This window comes from Populus alba, chromosome 19 (genome assembly GCF_005239225.2).
Source record: "Populus alba chromosome 19, ASM523922v2, whole genome shotgun sequence".
Classification (NCBI taxonomy): domain Eukaryota; kingdom Viridiplantae; phylum Streptophyta; class Magnoliopsida; order Malpighiales; family Salicaceae; genus Populus; species Populus alba.
The window spans coordinates 5871078-5890522 of record NC_133302.1 but is presented as its reverse complement, the minus strand read 5'-3'; the positions used below and the strand labels follow the sequence as shown (position 1 = coordinate 5890522).

The 19445-nt window shown below is 29.4% G+C and overlaps 2 protein-coding genes across 3 annotated transcripts in view; both read right to left on the bottom strand.

Moving 5' to 3' along the window:
* LOC118040074 (probable disease resistance protein At4g27220) overlaps positions 1-470 on the bottom strand; it is a 30359-nt gene extending 29889 nt beyond the window's left edge. Inside the window, exon 1 of one of the 2 annotated variants that reach the window (XM_035046937.2) lies at positions 206-470. The gene's annotated coding sequence lies outside the window, so the exon portion shown is untranslated. The remainder of the gene's footprint in view (positions 1-205) is intronic. The other variant, XM_035046938.2, reaches the window with a different exon arrangement.
* Positions 1-19445, bottom strand: part of LOC140955117 (probable disease resistance protein At4g27220) — a 46611-nt gene that overhangs the window by 18180 nt on the left and 8986 nt on the right.

Here is a 19445-nt window from a genome sequence, read left to right as displayed (position 1 = left end):
ACTTGGGGTCAATTTAGTATGAACTCCATAAGGCATGGATTGTTACAACTGAGAAAGATCAAATTATTTATTTTTGGAAACTGTTGATGATCCTATCTCCAAAGTTTCTCATTATAATTTCTACAACTTGTGTTTTCCTTGAAAGATTCAAACCAGAGTTACATGTGAAAAACAAAAAGAAGAAGATGGATTATAAATAATTTACCTGGATTCAAGTAGTTCTTCAAGTGCTGGTTTGCTTAAGTAGTATTCAGGAAGAAAAACAAGATCAGAGAAGAATATATGGTTTAAAAATAACAAGGAAGTTGCAAGATGTTGAGCTCCAGATGATCATCGGAAAGGTTTAAGAAATTTGATGAGGGAAATTGGAAATCAATGGTATAATGAGAATGAGATTTGGAAGAGAATGTTACAGTAACAAAGATTCTTTTATTGTTTGACAAGAAGTTGCTAGGAAAAAAGCCATAACTTTCCTACCAAAGATCATATTACAAGAGACAACAAGTTGCTGTACACCTCTATTTCGCTTTTCTTTTGTCTAGCGCTGCATATAATTAAAATCTTCAACAAAAGAATCAGAAGCTAAAAATTATTTAAAAAAAAAAACATTTTCTGACAATAATGCCAAACACTTTAACTCGTGGACCCACCCCATTGTTGAAACTTTGAAAAAGCTGACCAAAGTCTAGGACTTCGATAATACTTAAATAATAGTAATGTTCCTACAATAACAATGACGTTACAGAACTTAAAGAATATATATATATATATACATAACTTAAAGAATACACACACACAAAGCAGCACAAATAATAATAATAATTTTGGATGCAAAACACAGGCTGCAACGCAGATAAATTGAGAACGCTAGTTTCATTCATCAAAATTATAAGTTATTCCAACTTTCTTTCTATCCCAAGAAATTGAGAACGCTAGTTTCATTCATCAAAATTATAAATCCTATATTTAGATAAATTAGTATAAGGACAAAAATCCTAGTGCAAAAATACCTATAAACTATATTATAAGATATAGAAAGCTAACGTGTGGAGTCTGTGGGCCATCCAATGTTCAAACTTTGAAGAAGCTGCCAAGAAAATGTACACACATGAATATGAGAAAGAATATTATATTTCAAGTTTCTTTTAAAAAAACATTTTTTATTTAAAATATATTAAAATAATATTTTTAATTTTTTTTTATACTACCACCTCAGAACAATTCAAAAATATTAATAGCAGACAGTCACTTGATACACTTTTACAGGCTTTTGATTAGCCTCACTCATCTTAGCCCTATTATTGTTTAATGGTTATCAACAACTCTCCATCCCGTGACCTTTCTGGCCCTTCCTGGAACAACCAAACCCCTAGCAATAATAATAATAATAATAATGTTGTTGAACCATGCTTTTAAAATAACTTGATATTTTTTTAATTTAATTTTTTTATTATTTTCACATGTTAATGTTAAAAATAAATTTAAAAAATAAAAAATTATTATTTTAATATATTTTTAAATAAAAAATATTTTAAAAAACAATTACTGTCATAATATCAAATATTATTTTAGTCACATTTTACCTGCTTTTCCGGTTTTAAAAAATAATTAAAAATAAAATTCAAGATTTGTGTTTTTTTTGGGCAACATGATGCAATGCTGTTATACCTGCATTTTGCCAATAAAATAATAAAAATTGTTGTTTTTGTTATGGTTTACCTCCTTAACAAACGAGGTTTTAATTGACTCGGATTGTTGGAATAACTTAATCTTATGACAAAGTTTGTTTTTAAATATATATTCTCCAAATCCTTACTAAATTATCAAAATAACTTTACAGCATTTTCAAGTTACTTAATTTATTTGGTTTAAGATAATTTTTTTTAATATAATACCATAACTTATGAATTATTTATTAATTTAATTCAGATTAATTATTTTATTAAAATAATATCATTTCATTTTTTTTCAGTAATCCAATTAGATATGAACTAGTTTGGTTTGATTGATCGATTAAATTCCACCCAATCAATATCTTATTTAGTTTAATTACAAATCCAATCCAAGTTAAATTTTAAATTTTAAGTTTTTAAAATAAACACGGTTTAACAATTATTTTCTTATCTTTAACTAAACTTTGAAGTGTGTAAACTTTCACACTCGGTGTGTGTATATTATTCAACCAAATAATTGCTTGTGTCATATATGTGTAGAGCTTCCTAGTATAAAAATATTAGATTATCAAATAATTAAACTTTTAATCCAAACCAATAAATTTTATTTGTCTATTTTAAATTTTGGTTTTAAAAACAAAATCAAAATAATATATCAAACAATACCTATAAATCTTTTATATTACAGATTAGCTATAACCAGTGCACCCATTTATCATTCTTAAGGTCAATATTTAGAAATAAATGAATAAATAAATAAAAGCTACGTACCAATATTTAATTTAAGTAACCTGAAAGACTGCTAATTTAGCTCTTTTTTCATTTACGTGGGTGTTCGGGCCAGCTTGCGCGCACCATGACTAATCTCACGGCTCACTGAACATCCTGCAAACCCAGTGAGCATGTAAGGCACCGTGGGGATGACAGGCGTGCACGGTGAGCTTTGAACCTAGGATGCAGAGGAAGGGAACAAGTCCCTTTAACCGCTGGGTCAAGACCTCAATTGCATTAATTTAGCTTTTTGATATTAAAAGGGCTTATGTTGTTACTCTCTGCCTAGTGATGAGGCAAATATCAGGTCTTCTATCTGCACAATGGTTAGATGTGGAAAGGGAAAGAGGTAAACAAAACACCTTGAATTACATACTATTTTTATATAGTGATTCTCCAAGTCTCTTAGCTTTTCTTGTAATGAAAATTAATAACCTTATAATATCAGCCTTGTGGACGCTCTATCGTTGCTAAATTAAAATATCTTTTTTTATCTACAACTATGTGAAACTTTTTAAAAATAAAAATATCAAAAAAGATAATGTTTAAAAAAATATTAATTTTAATTTTTTAAAAATAAATACCATTGTTTTAGTTTTTATAAATAAATAATAGTATAGGGATCAAAACATCTTGTTTTTTTTGGGTGACTTTTTTTCTTTCATCTCAAATTAACTTGTGAATAAAAAAAATAAACAAAATAAAATTTTAAACCAAAATAAAAAATATAAGATGCAAAAAATTATAGGGATCGAAATTTTAAAAATCACGCCTATACTTCTTTTTAGTTTTAGTATTAAATTTGTTCGTAGATGTTTCATTTATTTTTAATCAATTAAATTGAACAAAATCTTGTCAAGTCAAACATCAACTCTTTATTGAATCGTCTTTTTTTTTTGGATAATAAGAGCTTCATAAAAAGCTTATTAAAGTAAATTATTAAATGAAATTAAAAATAAAAATGCTTTTTTTATTTAAAAAAAAAACAAAACAGAGAGACATCTACCGTGTTTTCTCTATTGGTATATGATAAAAGTCTGAACAGATTTTTTTTTATTTTAATTTTAATAATAGTACTGTTATTTCTACCGCCAAGAAATCAAGAACGCTAGCTAATTTTAATACAATGCTAGAGTTCTTAACTTTGGGAGAATGAATTCCGTGATGGAATTGGAGGTGCTGCTTTCTATCATGCACTGATCATGAGATGTGGAAGAGAATGTTACAGTCGCTATCTCTTTTACATAATATTATTTATTAGTAAGGTCGCCTCAATAATAATTAATTAACGTATTGTTTGATATATTATAAGATATATAAAGTTAACGTGTGGACCCGCCCTAATGTTGAAACTTGGAAGAAGCTGCAAGAAAATGTAAACACATGAAATTTTCTAAGAACAATAGCATAACTAAAAAAAATATTTTTTATTTAAAAATACATTATTTTTTTTTTTTATCAGCGCATCAAAATAATTTAAAAATATTAAAAAATTATTTTTTTAAAAAATCAAAATTTTTAAAAAACACATTATGACTGTAAAGATAAACCAGTCAATATTCTCAAGGTAGCAATTACTAATTGGGATAAAAGAAATTAAAAGACAAATTAAAGGTTTTGAGTCAACGCCATTACCAATATTCGCTTGCAGGTGTGTATGGTAGTTATTATGCTTCTGCCTTCGAGTGTGTATATTAGAGCAGAGTGATTTTATTTAACCATGAAAATTTTGTGAGACAAATTATAGTGAATGTTTTTCTATTTTACCAATATACCCAAGGTGTTTATAACAGAGTGATGCTACATGCTGAGGTGGATATTAGCAACAGAGGAAAGCATACAAAAGTAACAAAAAAAAAAAAAACATCAAATGAAAAGAAAAAAAACAAAAAAACAACCTTTAGAAACACGCGTCTTTGGATTAACCAATTCTTTTAGTTTATTTTTTTATGTTGTTCATAAAGACAGAAAAAACTTTAAAATACAAATTAAAAAATCTTGAGGAATTGATTAACCAATCCTTTTTAGTTTTTTTTTTTTTTAATGAAGACAGAAAAAACTTAAAAAACACAGATTAAAAATAAAGATTTAATAGAGAATGAAATTTAATTTTAAATACAAATTAAAATAAAACAGAGTGACTAATGGAGAAAGTACTACTGGAATTCTACAAAGAGTAGAGCGTCGGGAATCCTTGCACACATTTTGTATTTTAATTATTCTTATTTCGTTTAATAACTCAATGGAAGTTCAATTCCCAGAATTTCCGCTTTTGAAAAATCATTCATCACTTTTAAATAACGCAAATGATTATTAAGAAAATTCAACGACAACAATATACTCAATAGCAATATTACAGTAAAGAAATCAAATCAATACAGATAAATAAATGATCCAAATATAATCAAAGAATTAGTCCATTTAATAGAAAAAACATTTCTGAATCCATAAACTACATAATTCCCTTTTCTTTTTTTCTTTTTTTCTTCTTTTCTTCTCTGGTGCATTTCCCACACGAAATACTCTTTTCAAATTAGGCAGCCCCCTTTTTCTAAAGGAGGCAGCCCCACTTTTCAACCTCCTTTTTCATCACGTCTCCATGATCCCCGTTGTGTCAAAAACAAATTGCTTAAATTTTAGGCTTTAGCAGTTCCTTTTTTGAAATCCTCATCAGAGGCTAATTTGTAGCCCTTCAAGATACCTATACAACGCGTCAAGAATCACAGCAATCCGATATATGAGTGGAAAGTTGTGATTAAAATACTTAAAGTGCATCCAGGCTGTTTCCAAGAAAAAAAGCATTACTATTTTAAGTGCGTCCAGGCTGGATCAAAGTGAATTTCACGACTCCTCGGCCTTGACTTGTCTGTGAGAGTTTCAACTCTACATTGAAATGTTTTTTCTTAAACTGTGAGACTCATAATAAGCTTATTGAAATAAATTATTATAATGAAATTAAAAACAAAAATGCTTAAAAAAAAAAAAACAGAGAGACGCCGTGTTTTCTCTATTGCTACATGGTAAAAGTCTGAGCATATTTATTTTTTTATTTTTATTTTTATTTTAATAATATTACTGTTATATCAACCGCCTAGAAATCAAGAACGCTAGTTTCATTTAAAAGATTCTAAAGTTCATATTTAGATAAATTAGCAGAAAGGACGAAAACACAACAACAAATCATACCCAGAGAAGCAAAAGCCAGAAACAAGCTACCTCAAGTCTTGCTCCACCTGGCTAAGAAATGCAGCGTGCCCACTTGGAATTACACATCATCCAAATTCCAGGGCAAATAATTGGTTGGATTTGTTTTTCGAGGAGTCATCTCAAATTTGAAAATAAAAACAGAAAATAGATCCAGCAAATGATTCCAAATATCTTCTAAAAAGAACAATGAAATATGTTTTCTTATTTACTGTAAGGAAAGATATTAATGGAAAAAATAAAAATAAAAAAATTTAAAAATATATAATAAGTCAAAATCTAGACTTAAAATCTAACTCGTATCAGGTTCCTAGTTGAATTGATAATTGAATAAGAAGGTGGGAAAGGGAGACAGCGAAAGGTGTCAAACAGAAAAAGAAAAAAGAAAAAAAAGATCCATATTCCAGAGGAGAGGGTGAAAGATGGCGACTGGTTCAAAGGACGAGCTTATCTCATGAATCATTTTTTAACTTTATGGTAAGACTTGACACGTGTCCTCTAAACCCTCCTGTCCCTCTTCCGATCCTTGCTAAACCCCTTGTTCTGGTCGTAATCATCCATTAGCGTAAACCTATGCTTCTCTTGACTTTGATCCCAATAAACCAACCCATAGAGTTGGTGGTAATGTAATTGATATTACTTTTTAAATTATTTTTATTTAAAAATATCAAATTAATTTTAATGCGTTGGTATTAACAAAAATTAAAAAACATTATACTAATATATTTTTATTTGAAAAATATTTTAAAAAAAACCGTATGTAGAATTACTAAACACCCTTAAGCCAGTGGACAAAGACACAAACGACAAGATACAAAGCAAAAGGGATAAAAGCATATATATGCTGGCAAAGCAGGACCGACAATGGAACTCCATGAAGAACAGCAAAAAAAGCATGGGATTTTGACGGTGCCGCTCAAAAGTGTGGATGCGGTTTACGAGGTTTGACAGCAACACAAGTGGGAACAGCTTCTTCATACTCTTACATCCATAACAATAAAACTCTTTAAGACCAGAAAACATACCATTATATGATGGCAATGGTGGTGGAGCATTGCAGAACCAGGAAGATGAAACCAAGCTCTACATGCTATTGCAATCCCAAATGTTGATGTCCTACAGTTCAGTTGCATTCTCTAATGACAAAACATCACATAAACTTCTTGGATCGATGCATTCACAAATCAGTCCTTGAATGCCATTTAAGTACTTGACCTGTAAATCTCTCTCTGTTGATACTCAAATTACCCAACGCAACTGTTTTACTTAAAAAAACTCAATCCTACCTGATTTATTTTTAAAAAAAATTAGGAAAATTAAGTGTTTTTTTTTTTTTTTTTTTTATGATATGCCATCTATCTGCACTCCCTGCTAACTCTTCGCTTCATATCTTAAGTTATATCTATCAAGTTTGCTTAATTAAGATGGAATATTTATGACTTTTAAATGTATTAAGTTAATATAATTGTACATGGCATGCATTTTAAAGCTCCGAACAGCAGTCAATGATTTAACAGAGAATAAAATTTAATTTTAAATGCAAATTATAGGATTTGTTGGTGCTGGTTTTATTAAATCAATATTATAAAACAATTAAATCAATACAGATAAATAAATGATCCAAATATAATAAAGAATTAATCTATTTAATAGAGAAAACATGACTGAATCCACAAACTACATAAATCCCTTTTTCTTTCTTCCCCCTTTTCTTCTCTGGTGCAACTCCCACGCGTCTTCTTGGTTGAGATGAATCTCCATCACAACCCAACATCATGAGTGCAAATAATGGTGGAGCCAGATGAAATAAAAAGCAAAGATTTGCATGTGGCTAGTGAAGGAGAATGATGCTGGCAAAGCAGGACCGACAATGGAACTCCATGAAGAACAGCAAAAAAAGCATGGGATTTTGCGAGGAAACAGTGTTAGCTTTCATCTAAAGATGATAGGTATTGTCAGGCCACCGCTTAGGGAAAGCGAGGTAATGTTAAAACTTTGGAAAGATATTCGAGGCAACACCATGCCCACCAACATCACCCCAACAAAAAAGATGAATTTTTGTACCTCCCATAAAGAAAATAGATAGAGGTATGAAATTTTATTCTAAATATATTCTTATAAACATTTTAAAATTCCAAATCATGTAACTCGATTATTATTCTTTTTTAAAGTTTCTTCTCTCTCCTCCCATAAAGTGTAAAAGGGATGAAGGATATTCTCTGCGTTAGGATGCTCCCACCTCACTCCTGTCTCCCACCATTCTTTTGGCCATGCATAGAATATTGTTCTAAGAGAAGGGGAGGAGATGGTTGGTTATTTTCAAGCAACGAAAAACAAATTGATATCCTCTTTAGCTTCTCACAATACATTACACTAATATCTTCAAGAAAATTGCAAATCAGTTTTGCATTACAAATACTTTTCAATTCTGGTAATTCAAACAATCTCAGAAATTTGGGAGTATTAATTCCACCACTTCTCCATATTATATTATAAGATATGAAAAGTTAACGTGTGTACCCACCCCAATGTTGAAACTTCAAAAGAAGCTGCCAAGAAAATGTAAACACATGAAAAATATTTTTTAAAAAAACCCAAAAATCATCTGAGCAAAAAGCCAAGAAAGGTGGCCCACGCTGCGTAAGTTTTTTATTCAAGAACCTAGCTAGAGCTTAGCTTCAAGAGCGGCGAGGACTAAGCTAGGAATGATGCCTCTCACTCCTCCCCCGTCAATGCTAAGGGTTGTTGCAAAGTAAATAGGAAACTTCATCCATAGACAAATCTTTTCTGATCGGGTTGTAAGAATATCTAGACCATCTAAAATCAGAACCCATTTATGTTTCTCCATTATTTCTTTTTTCAATTCGACCACTCTATGCAGCTCCTCATTTTCATTAGAAATATTCAGACCAATACGTCTTTCATTTCCACCATGTTCTGCACATCACACATAATGACATCTTTGTTTAGCGATGGAGCACAGAGTTGATCATAATATATATCTTCCATGGTCAAGACACAATGAATCTCCATCACAACCCAACATCATTAGCTTATCTGCTATCCCTTTCAAGAGAAGAAGATTTCGAATCAGTCCATTCATTCCCATCTGTAGGCATCTTTCTCAAACATTAAGAAAAAAAATGAAAAATAAATAAAAAAGGAAATTTTTTTTATCTTAAGCTATATATCCAACACTCACTTGAAAGATATTGATAACCATGCAAGCAGTTTACATGTCAGTATTTGACAAGGGGTGGGAGATATTGGAGACAAATTAGAGTACACAAATAGAATGTACTAGGTGAATTGCCCGCGCGGTGCCACGGGTCATAACAAGAACTGCGAAAAACCTAAAAGTACTGAGATCGAACTGAGCAACCATATGCAGTAGGCTATTTGGCTGCCAGAACAATTCAAAAAGGGCCTCAGATTAAACATCCCGAGGGCAAATGTAAACACATGAAATTTTCAAAAAAGAATAGTATATTTATGACTTATGTCTGTTTGACAATATAAGTCTAATGGACTCGTGTTGTTGAAATAACTTAATATTCTAATAAAGTTTGTTACTGAATATATATTCTCCAAATCCTTACTAAATTATTAGAAAGTAACATTATAATATTTTTAGGTCTGCTTAATTTATTTGGTTTAAAATAATTTTTTTAATATAGTATCAGATATTTAATAACTTATGAGTTATTTGTTAAGTTAATTTAAATTAATTATTTTTATTAAAATAATATTATTTCATTATTTTTTATTAATCTAGTCAAATATGAACTAGATTGGTTTTATTAAATTTATCAAATTTCATCAAATTAATATTTTATTTGATACAATTACAAATTCAATTTTTTTAAGGTCAATATTTAGAAATAAATGAATAAATAAATAAAAGCTACATACCAATATTTAATTTAAGTAACTTCAAAGACTACTAATTTAGCTTTTGATATTAAAAGAGTGTATGTGTTTACTCTCTGCCTAGTTGATGAGGCAAATATCAGGCTAATAGCTTTTTAAGTGAGTTTAGATAATAACTAATAATATATCCCTAGTGATTCCCCTAATCATTATAAAATATTTGCGTGGGAAATGCAGGTGAAGGATTAGAAACAAGGAAAAATGTCGAGACAATGAAAATTAATTGTTATATAATTGTACATGGCATACACTTTAAAGCTCCGAACTTCAGTAAATGATTTAATAGAGAATAAAATTTAATTTTAAATGCAAATTAAAATAGAGCAGAGTGACTCATGGAGAAAGCACAACTGGAATTCTACAAACATTAGAGCGTCGGGAATCTTTGGTAATTTAATTATTCTTATTTCGTTTAATAACTCAAATATAATAAAGAATCAATCCATTTAATAGAGAAAACATGACTGAATCCATAAACCACATAAATCCCTTTTTCTTATCCGGTGCAATTCCCACGCGTCTTCTTTATCCCTCTTTTCAAATTAGGCATCTTCAACCTCCATTTTCATCACATCTCCATGATTCCCGTTGTGTCACAAACAAACTGCCTAAAGTTTAGGACTTTTTTTTGGCAGCCACGTACATGCTTTAGGAGTTCCTTTTTTGAAATCCTCATTAGAGGCTAATTTATAGCCCTTCAAGATACCTTTCCAACGCGTCAAGAATCACAGCAATCCGATATGTGAGTGGAAAGTTACGATTAAAATACTTTAGTGTGTGGAGGCTGGTTCAAAGTGAAATTTCACTACTCCTTGGACTTGACTTCTCTGTATAATTTCTATTATTTTTATTCACATTTTAACATTTTATTCCAATGATAGAAGGCACTTTCATAGACTCATCAAAACCCCAGGAACGTAATCAAGCTTTAGCTTCAAACAACCAGATCGGGAGATTCAGTTTAAAATAAATTTTCAAAGCAGATTAAAATAAAGCAAAGTGACTAATGAAAAAAGTACTTAAATCCTACAAACAGCAGATAGATAGTCGGAATCCCTTGCGCACACATTTGATATATAGATAATTAAATCAACATTAAACCAAATTAATATAACCCTTTTGAAAAATCATTCACTACTTTAAAATAAATAACCCTATTAAGAAAATCCAATGACGACAATGTGTTTAAGGAGCAATATTAAAGCAAAGAAATTAAATCAATACAGGTAAATAAATGATCCAAAGATTAATCCATTCAATAGAAAAAAACATGACTGAATCCATAAACTGCATAAATTCGGAGAAGAATACTTCTCAACAACAAATTGAGAATGATAAAACAAAAGAGTTAGAATAATTAGAAATCTGAACAATTTAGTTACCCATCACTGTATTAGTCATCACTTTCCTCATCTGTGCTCTCTTTTTTTCCCTCTCTCTAGTGCAATTCCCTCACGTCTTCTTTATGCCAAATAGCCCTCTTTACAGAGGAGGCAGCCCCCTTTCTCAAAAGCAGGCAGCCCTCCTTTTTCATCAGAGACTAACTTGTAGCCCTTTACGATACCTTTTCAACGCATCAAGAATCAGAGCAATCTAATATGTGTGTGGAAAGTTATGATTAAAATACTTTAAGTGTATCTAGGCTGTTTCTAAAAAAAAGAACATTATTTTAAGTTTATCCAGGCTGCTGTTTAAAAAGTCAAGAAAATAAAGTTTTAGATTAAAATAAAATAAAATAAAAACTTTAAGGAAAAAAAAAAAGCACGCCTATGAAGCTTGATAGTATATCAAATTAAATAGAAGCTCGATTAAAAAATGCCCTTTACTTTCTATTATTTCTATTCACATTTTAGCATTTTATTCCAATGACAGAGCATTTGGAATGCACTTTCATAGACTCATCAAAACCCCAGGAACGCCATCAACCATTAGCTTCAAACAACCAGATCGGGAGCTTCAGTGCAGTAGAAAACTTTAACATCTACTATGAAGCTTGATTTGCTATCCAATCCACACATCAGTTTCCCATTGATACAAGGTTACTGCATTTTTAACCATCTAATAGTAATAGTTTGTAATTAAGGGGTTTGCTTATCCTGTGGTCTCAGGTTCGAGCCCTATAATTATTAATATTGATAGCTATTGGAGGCTTATCTAATCATTAACTTTAAACCCGTGAGAATTAGTTGATATGTGCATAATTTAGCTTAGACAATTTAGTGAATTAAAAAAAATATATTGTATTTTTGTTACCGGAAAATTGTCAACCAATAACTTTTTATCTTTTTTTAAGTATTTTAGGTGACTTTTTTCTTTCATCTCAAAATCATATATCAAAAGTGAATAAAATAAAATTTTGAATCAAAACTAAAAAAATAAAATAAAACATGCAAAAGTCTAGCGATCGAGATTTTAAAAATCACGCCTATGCTACTTTCTAGTTTTAAATATTCAAAACAAGGCTCCATTATCATATATTCATAGAGACATACCAATATAGCTTTTGATGTTTACCGGTTTGGGTATGTCCATATGCTTTTAAATATTTTTTAAAATTTATATTTGTTTTTAAAAAATATTAAATTAATAATTTTTTAGTTTTTTTTAATGATTTTAATGTATTGATATTAAAAAAAATCTAAAAAAAATATTTTTTAAAAATACTTTATATAACAGTATCAAACACATGATAACCTTGTCCAAAAGCTTTCGACCAAGCATAAAATGGTTTTCAACCCAATCATACTTTTTCCTCATTATAAATATAAAATAAAGTTCAAGTGAAGTAGGGTCCACTCTTAAATGGTTCAAACATTATTGTTAGAACGTGACAGTGTCCCATCATTAGTAGTGTAGCACGTGCCATGTCTGAAGCTTATGTGATCCGAAAACAAGGCAATTGGTGTTTGATGAAATTAGCTGTTACTAAAAATAAAATAAAATAAAATCCTCTGTGAACTAATTAATTACTCAATTAATTCCTAAATTAGTTTTTTTATTTTTTTTCACAAAATTTATAAAAATAAAAATATTTTATTAGATAATTTAGATACTCCACTATTATAATATTTTATTTAAATTTAGATTTTATTTCAAAATTGAATTTTATTTTTACTCCACGATGTTTTATTTTATCTGATATATTTTGAAGTATTATTTGATTTTATTAATTTTTAAAAAATAAATTTTAAAAAATTATGAAATGATGTGCAAAATTTATATGTATTTATTTTTTGATATACATGTTCCAAAACTTAACATAAATATGATGTTTTTATAGCACTGCTTTTACATTGTCGGTCATGTACCCTAAAGTCGTTTCATCACAATAATGAACAATACAACAAACATTGTTGCTATGCCTAACTCTTGATTGTCTCAGGTCCTCCAAGGCATTCCTCCACTCCTTGGTTAACTATCTCATGGAGGTTAACTCCCTCCAACTCTCTTACGGATAAAGTAAGGAAGCCATTTACACTTCATAAGAAACCGTAATATAACAAACAGAGGATCTGTAAGTTTCAGAGAACGACATCAATTTAATTACGCGAAGTTCAATCTTTTTTCCTCTACAAATTAAATCATTTTTGTACGTAAACCTGTTACCTAAATTTTTGTAATATTTCTGGATCTGCTCTTTGATTCATCAAGGACAGAGTTGATTGCAGCTTCGTCATAGAAAAGTTCGTCTTCTTCATCTTCTTGGTTGGCGAGGAAATATAAGTGGAAGTATTTGATAGCTAAGAACTCAGAATCCATGAGATGAAGTATTTGGCAAAGCCTTCCCCGTGATTGGAGCAATCTCACTAATTTATCGACGTAATGGCTAGAATTGTCTTCCTCTTAACTAATCTTTAGCAAATTATCTTAATATGGTTTTACCAAAACGAAAATAATAAATTTGTTCTATTACTATCAACTGCCAGAACTCCTGACAAGTAATTGCGACCAGTTTTTTTAGCATCCAAGCTCTTGTAATCTCACAAACTCTTGAGACCCAAACCCAATCAACAGATCAGAGAACCTCATTTGTTAAGGCTCCATGCACCAGAACCGGAGAAGGAGCTAGGCTGTGGGGTGTTCGATGGTTGAAAAGGCAACGTGAATTCTGCTGGAGAGCATGCAGGTGGCGATGTGTTTGGAGCTTAGCCTGGTGTTCTCCAAATCCTTACTAAATTATTAGAAAGTAACATTATAACATTTTTAAATCGTTTAAATTTTTTGGTTTAAGATAATTTTTTAATATTATAAGTCATTTATTAAGTTAATTCAAATTAATTATTTTTATTAAAATAATATCATTTCATTTTTTTTAATTAATCTGGTCAGATATAAACTAGGTTTGATTGAATCGGTCAAATTTTACTAAATCAATATCTTATATGGTTTAATTATAAACCCAATCCAAGTTAAATTTTAGATTTTGTGTTTTTTTAAACAAATCGTACGGGGTTTAACAATTATATATGCTCTTATCTTTAACTTTACTTTGAAGTGTATAAACTTTCACACTCGTGTGTGTGTGTGTGTGTGTGTGTGTGAAGCTTTGTGATGGCTAAAGAATACATTTTGGAAAGTTGAATCAATAATATTGCCTGTGCTTGTCAAGGAATATAACATCCCAAATTTTACCACTAATATTGCCTTTGCTTGTCAAGGAAAAAGATTGACTGTAGAGAAAAATTTAATGAACGTCATCCTCGTGGGTGCTATAATCTGTAATTATTGGTAAGGCTTTAATAATTAATCACAGTAGCAGAAGATGTTATATTGTACAAATAGATTGAAGAAACAATCTATTCCTTCAAATATGGAATAAAATTGTTTTATATCACAGCTAGGCTAGTCGAACCACTGCTGGGCTAGAAAATGAATGTTGCCGTTTTTCAGTTTATTAGAGAGAGGGTAGAAAGCCTTAATTAGAAAATAACTTCATATTCTGGGGGTAGAAACCCCACGAACGCAATCAAGCATTAGCTTCAAACAACAAGAGGGAGCTTCATTGCGGTAGGAAACTTCAACATCTATTATAAGAGTTGTGTTTGGTAATGATGTGTTAATTATGTATTTATAAATTTTGATTTTTTTTATTAAAAATTATAATTATTATATTTTCATATCATTTTAATGTGTTATATCAATAAAAAATTAAAAAAAATTATTTTAATGTATTTCTAAGTAAAAAACACTTTGAATTATAACTGTTATCACAATTTCAAACACACTCTTATGACCTGCTATCCAATCTGCACATGATTTTTCCATTAATATAAAGATCGTGTTTTTTTGTTGTTGAAAAAATTATAAACCAATAACTTTTTATCTTTTTCCAAGCTTTTTGGTGATTTTTTTAATCTCAAATTCATTAACTAAAAAGGTAGCAGCGTGAAGCCTCGCCAATAGCCCAAGATTAAAAATAACCATGCTCCTAGCCCAAGCCCACCAACATCACCCCCAGCAGATTGGAAAAATGCTCATAAGTCATAACCATTCCGGAAAAAACACACCTACGCTACTATGGTATACTAGAAAGTGGAAATAAATCGATATTAAATTATTAATCATCAAATAAATCGTTAGTAGAAACCAAAAATAAATAAATAAATTGTTCATGCTACTCCATCTTATTGATGGGAATGGCTTTTGACCAACATACATATGACTCTGCTAAAATTATCTGAAAAATTATTAGGCTTATAAAAAAACTTAATAAAATAAAAAAAAAAAATCATTTTTATTCAATAAAATGAAGAAGAAAACTCAAGTAATAAATGTTCAATTCACTTTCCATCATTAACAAGGTTATGGACTCCAGTAGGATTATATTTTTTTTTAAAAAATTTATTTAATAATATGATAATAAAAATGAATAATTATAAAATTAAACACCAGCCCAATACTAATATATATTTTTTTAGACCGCAATAACATCATTCAAAGAAAAATAAACTAATTATGAAACTAAATTTTAAACCAACTCAAATATAAAATAGAAAAACAAATAAAAAAATTGATAACCAAAAAAAGAAAAGGGAAATAAAAAACAGGAGCAAAACACTATAGATTTTTATTGTAATTCATAATGAAATGGGTGTGAGTGAATATTGGTTTTCCCACACTGTTTAGCTTCTTTTTTTTTTTAATTAATAAACAAAAAAATAATTCATTAAACCAGTAAATTAGTATAAATCACGTTAACTTTATAAAAAGATACAATAAAAATAAATAAATTATAAAATTGAATTTTAAACCACCCAATATGAAATAAAAAAAAACAAATTTTAAAAAATAATAATAATAAAAAACACATTGGATTACTTATTATAATTTATAATGAAATAGATGTGAATACGATCTCTTAACTATTCGTGAGCTTCTTATTCATTCTTAGTTTTTCTTGAAGTTATTCTATTGAGGAAAAAGAGAAGAAAAAACCCTACTTTTTTTTTCCTCTTCATAATGCATGGATTTAAGTTGGGTGGAGATTCAGTAATCAAAATATTTTTTTTATTTTTAATATTAATATATAAGAAAATATTAAAAATATTAATTTAATATTTTTTGTCAAAATAAACAGATTTTTAAATGCAATCAAACATAATTTTGAGTACAAAAACAAATTACATTTTGATTGCGAGCATAACAATCTTGGCAGTAAGTACCATGATCGTTTCCAATTGAGTTAATTTTAGGATTTTTTTTGGCAGCCACATACATGCTTTAGGAGTTTTTTTTATTAAATCAATATTATAGTAAAAAAATTAAATCAATACAGATAAATAAATGAACTAAATATAATTAAACAATTAATCCATTTAATAGAAAAAATATTACTGAATCCACAAACTACATTAATCCCTTTTCTTTTCTTGTTTTTTTTTTTCTCTGGTGGAATTCCCACACGTCCGCCCCACTTTTAAACCCTCTTTTTCATCATGTCCCCATGGTCCCTGTCTCCCACATGTTTTCATCAAAAAACCTAAATTTTAGGACTTCTTTGGCGGCCATCTAAAAATATATAAAAATAATATTTTTATTTTTAAAAAATTATTTTTAACATCAATATATTAAAATAATCTAAAAATATAAAAAAATTATTTAAAAAAAATCAAAATTTTTAAAAACACAAGCATTTCCAAACAAGATAATGCGTCAAGAATCACAACAGTTTGACATGTGAGTGGAAAGTTGTGATTAAAAAACATTACTACTTTTAAAGTGATTTTGACATCGTAGCAGGAAATGTCATTATTATTATTTTTAAAATATTGTTTTTATAAATATATTAAAATGAAAGTTGTTAATTTTGTTTCGTTTTATTTGTAATGATTTCATACCAATTTAAAAAATAAAATAAAATAAAATAATATTTATTTTATTTCAAATCTTGGTGCCTTCCAAATTTTTCGGCTAAATTTCGTTCAGAATGTTCTGGTTTCATTTTATATGTTTTGTTCCGATTTTAAAAAGTCATTGAATCAAATTGAACCTGGTTCAATTAATTAATTAAACCATCAAAGTATAAAAAACTCCTTTTCATTATTATTTTCATTAACTATGATATTAATTTTTTAAAATTTGATTTATCACTAATATATATGATTTATATTCATGTTTTTTATTTCAAGTTTATACTTTGTAGGAATTTAAACAAAAAAATAGATGTTTTAGATCTCATTAGCCTTGATAACATTGACTTAGTTTTATATTTAAAATATTAGTGTTAAAATATTTTAATTTTATAATATTTTGATATTTTATTGAAGTTGAATGGTTTTAAGTTAAAAAATTATTTAATCTTAACTATTTAAAAATATTTTAAATTTTCAAATTATATTTCATCACGTCTCCATGATCCCCGTTGTGTCAAAAACAAATTGCCTAAATTTTAGGCTTTAGCAGTTCCTTTTTTTGAAATCCTCATTAGTGAAATTTCACGATTGCTTTGGCAATTCCTTTTTTGTGTGCTTTCATCTTAAACTCGTGACCAAAAGGTAAACACAATAAAATTTTAGATTATAATTAAAAATAAAAAAGATAATAATTATTGGGATCAGAATTTTAGAAATCACGCATATGCTACTTTCTAGTTTTAGTATTAAATTTAGTATTTAAAAATGTGTTTATGAATATGGCAGTTTTAGGTTTAGAAACCAAAACTACCATATTCATACTCTCTCTTAGACATTTTAAAAATGTGTGTAGAAGAATACTTTCACTGATGATTTATAATATTAGGTTACTTTAATGATAAATCAATATAGTATTTTTTTATTTTTTGGATTTTCATATTGGAGAAATTCATTAGGATGAAAATATAATATTAATCAAACTTCAAATTATAATTATTTATCTATAGAGTTAAAAAAAATATGACAATTCTGTAGTCTTTATTGAAATAAAAAAATGAAAAATGTTATTTATGTAATTGTAAGCATACTATATTATATTACTTTACAAAGGGATGAAGGACATCCTTTGCATTAGGATGCTCCCACTCCACTACTGTCTCCCACCATTTTTTTGGCCATGCTCGGATTTCCTTAAGAGAAGGGGGAGGAGATGGCTGGTCATTTTCAGACAACGGAAGACAAATTGGCATCCTCTTCAGCTTCTCACAATACGTTACTTCAATATCTTCAAGAGAATTGCAAATCAGTTTTGCACTGCAAATGCTTTTCAATTTTGGTAAAATAACCAATTTCAGAATTCTTAACTTTGGGAGAATGACTTCCATGATGGAATTGGAGGTGCTGCTTTCTTCATTTGTTGTTCCTATTATCTCCTCCATTTCGTAACAGAAACTCACATCAATCCTTTCCAGGTTTACGAGGTTTGGCAGCAACACAAGCGGGAAGAGCTTCTTCATACTTTTACATCCATAACAATAAAACTCTTTAAGACTAGAAAACATACCATTATATGGTGGCAATGGTGGTGGAGCAGAGCAGAACCAAGAAGATGAAACCAAGCTCTCCATGTTATGGCATTCCCGAATGCTGATGCGCTCCAGTTCAGTTGCATTCTCTAATGACAAAACATCACATAAACTTCTTGCATCGATGCGTTGACAAATCAGTCCTTGAATGCCATTTAAGAACTTGACCTGAAAATCTCTATCTCCGTTGATACTCAAATTACCCAACCCAACTGTTTTACTTGGAAAATCTTCAATGCATTGCTCTAAATATCTACCCACCTTTCCTACTAAAATCTTGCATGTGCTTAATGATAGGATCCCATCCCGAGATTTGAGATACTCCACGAAGTTAGAAAAACCTTTGAATTGGCATTCCAAAGTTTCCAAATTTCTCAATGATCCTACTTCCTTTCCTTTAACTATTATCCTACTAGGAAACTGTTCTTGTACAAAGACTTGCAGTTGAGAGAGTTTTTTTAATATCCTACTAGGAAACTCCTTTTCACCATATCCATTCATTCTAAGATACCTCAGGTTGGTTAGGCATTCCATTCCTTGCGGCATCTTTTCAAGTCGAGTACGAGAGAGATCCAACCTCTTCAGTGCCCTAAGCTTCTTTAATGATGGAACATGATGTAAGTTCTCACACTGTTTAAGCAATAACGCAGTGAGACTCACCAAATCAGAGACAGAGTCTGGCAAGTTTTCAATACCTGTCCAAGACAGATCGAGGACCTTGAGCCCATGCAATTGCTTGAAAAATGAATCCGCAACAAATCTCAACCCTTTATTATCACATAGAAATAGAGTTGATAGATAGGGACACCTTGGTGAATAGCTGGAAGGAATTTCTTCGATCTTGTTTCTCATTAGTGAAACCATCGTCAGATTCTCCGTCCACTGCTCTGCATCTGGCAACTCTTTTAATTGCGCACCTGCTTTAACCA